Source organism: Crinia signifera, chromosome 3 (assembly GCF_055691185.1).
Source record: "Crinia signifera chromosome 3, ASM5569118v1, whole genome shotgun sequence".
In the NCBI taxonomy this organism is placed as follows: domain Eukaryota; kingdom Metazoa; phylum Chordata; class Amphibia; order Anura; family Myobatrachidae; genus Crinia; species Crinia signifera.
In genome coordinates this window covers 324,238,991-324,241,865 of record NC_139219.1, presented here as the reverse complement: position 1 = coordinate 324,241,865, position 2,875 = coordinate 324,238,991, and the positions used below count along the sequence as shown (strand labels likewise).

At 40.2% G+C, this 2,875-nt stretch overlaps 1 long non-coding RNA gene across 1 annotated transcript; it reads right to left on the bottom strand.

The window, feature by feature from the left end:
• Positions 1–898: 898 nt before the first annotated feature.
• LOC146062809 (uncharacterized) lies at positions 899–1,452 on the bottom strand. The gene is made up of 3 exons (XR_014471530.1): positions 1,345–1,452; positions 1,146–1,247; positions 899–987 (listed from the first exon to the last, which is right to left on the bottom strand). It is a non-coding gene; the product is annotated as an uncharacterized LOC146062809 (long non-coding RNA).
• Positions 1,453–2,875: the final 1,423 nt, after the last annotated feature.

Genomic DNA, 2,875 nt, shown 5'->3' with positions numbered 1-2,875 from the left:
ATTATGTAATGATGTCAGCTGCAGCACTGATGGACTGGCCAAACAAGCCTGTATCAAATTAGCTGAGGGGAACCATTAATTACAATTGAATCTTTTTAGCAGAGATTTGGTTATGTGATGGCAAGGGAGTTCATTTGAGTACACACTTACAGATGTTATGTTTGATGTATGTGATTGGAACATAAACCAGGCAATGTATGGGTGGAAATGACAAGTGCAATAATTGTTGCCAACGCTTTGAAAAAGTGTTCAGACAGACAATTTATTGTACACCGTTTGCTTTATGACATATGTAGGAAAGGTAAAAATTGTGTACCGTTTCCATTGAGTACATGGCTACATTTTGAATTCTCATCTGGTAGCATAAATGCCATGCATTTGTTGTTCAACATATACATCATACATAATATCTGTGTGTGTGTAGGCACCTATATTGCACTAGCATACACACCATACAATAACCCAATCTGTACACATTTACCACTACAGGAGGGGCATAATGTTCTGTTCATGCACTTCCCTATTGATGTATGATTCACATCACCTGTGCTGAAGTAGCAACAACACAAATTATGGTATTGCACACAGTTGTAATCAGACATGAGATGGGAGTGCAGTAAATTAGCATTGTGTACCTCCTGGAGCGGGTCATGGTAGGTGTTATCAGCACCATTACATAGAGTATTGTTACCTTCATGGGTGTCTTGTGGCACAGTAAGGTGGCGTGGTGGTGTGAGGACAGGTGGACGGATCTTCATTGGCCCAAGTGGTGCTGGAGACTGTGGGTCACATGCAGTTGCTAAATGGTAAAAAGACATTGAAATAAATTTGTGTTTGCACTTTAAGACTTGTCATTTGTATTTGTGATCAATATGTCACAATATGTACCTGTAATAAGGTCATCATCACTGTCCCGCGGGGCCACTGACACAGTTGCCGTTGCAGTAGGCTTTTTTAAACGGGCAGAACCAGCAGCAGTACCTGATGCTGTGCATATAAAAATATTACAGTTAACATACATTGACTTCACAAACAAACATGAAAATGTGAGATGTATGTCAGTATGTATATATGATAGAGAGAAAGAAACATATACACACACATATAAACACTTTGAAATGTGTTCACTTGAGAGCACAAATTACCCATTTCAACATCAAAGAAATGTCCCGGACTAAGGTCCACTGAAGTGGGTGATGACCTCCTCTGAGGGCGTAAAGGTGCTGTTCGATTTCCCACAGGAGATGCTGTATTAGTGTTAAAACACAATTTATTTTACCAATATAGAGGAACACAGAGCAAATGTACCGATTAATGTGTGCATAACTACATTATAAAACACACCTGTATCCACATTAAATAAATCAACATGTGTCACTTCCAATACAGTAGATGCAGAAGTCATGTGACTTTGTGTGGGTACTGAGCGCTTTGCTGCAGGACGAGATGCTGTAAAGAGATAAGAAGAGAAACATGAGTTTGTGCAAAGAGAGAGAGAGAGAGATAAAGAGAGATAGAGAGAGAGAGAGAGAGAGAGAGAGAGAGAGAGAGAGAGAAAAGAGATAAGGGATTAATGGGAAAGCACACCTGTGTCAACATTGAAATCATCTCCCTGGCTTGGCTCTTCGAAAATGGTGGCTGATGTCCTGGTAGTTTTCGAGGGGACTGACCGTTTGGCAGCAGGACGAGATGCTGTAAAGAGATACGAAGAGAAACATGAGTTTGTGCAAAGAGAGAGAGAGAGAGATAAAGAGAGAGAGATAGAGAGAGAGAGAGAGAGAGAGAGAGAGAAAAGAGATAAGGGATTAATGGGAAAGCACACCTGTGTCAACATTGAAATCATCTCCCTGGCTTGGCTCTTCGAAAATGGTGGCTGATGTCCTGGTAGTTTTCGACGGGACTGACCGTTTGGCAGCAGGACGAGATGCTGTAAAGAGATACGAAGAGAAACATGAGTTTATTGAAATACACAGACAGGCAGAGAGCAAGAGAGAGATAGAAGAAGATGTACTAATCACAAGTGGAACCATGTAAAGGACGACAATCCTAATCATGTATACATTTTACTAACACAGTTAGCGGATTGCCTTGGTTTGTATATGTCTCCATTTCACTACTTTGGAGCCTTACATAATGTGGCCCACATAGAGAATATAAAGTGACAATGGCACTATTTGAATACATGCCTGCGTCATCAGCACAATAATCCGGCTCATCTTCACCCACAGAAGCAGAACTAATTTGATGGTGTGCCGGTCGTCGGCGAGTTGAAACACCACGGGATGTGTGTTGTTTCTCTTTAGACTTATGGGTGCCCATATGTTGGTGTCCAGACAGTGGTGAGGCAGAAGGAGTTCCTGTATTTTTTCGTTTACGACGGGGTTCTGTGATGATAAATACACAAACACAACACAACATCATTAGCATCACAATGAGCAACCACTATGAAATCAGAGATTACGTACAACAACACACAAACATGACACCTTCATTACAAGAGCAGTACAAATAATGTGCTGAAAAGTGTTTTTAAACTGGATAAGATTGTTACAATATACATGATGTTTGCACATGCATAACACACATGAATGGCTCACAATTTACACACAATATTCATGCATGTAAATTTTGATCAAAAACCTTGCAAGATATTTTTGACCAAGACCAAATTGCCGTTGCTAGGGGATACAACAAACATTGTTAGCACAACAATTCCTCTAATCACAGACACAATCCAAAAAGAACAACACTACGAAGTATCAACAGAAAGAGTGCATACAAAAATGCACACCCAAACATAAATATAAATTAGTTTCACACATGTGAACAGGTTCCATATTGCAAAGTGACGTTGGAAAACACACCATAAGCAGGA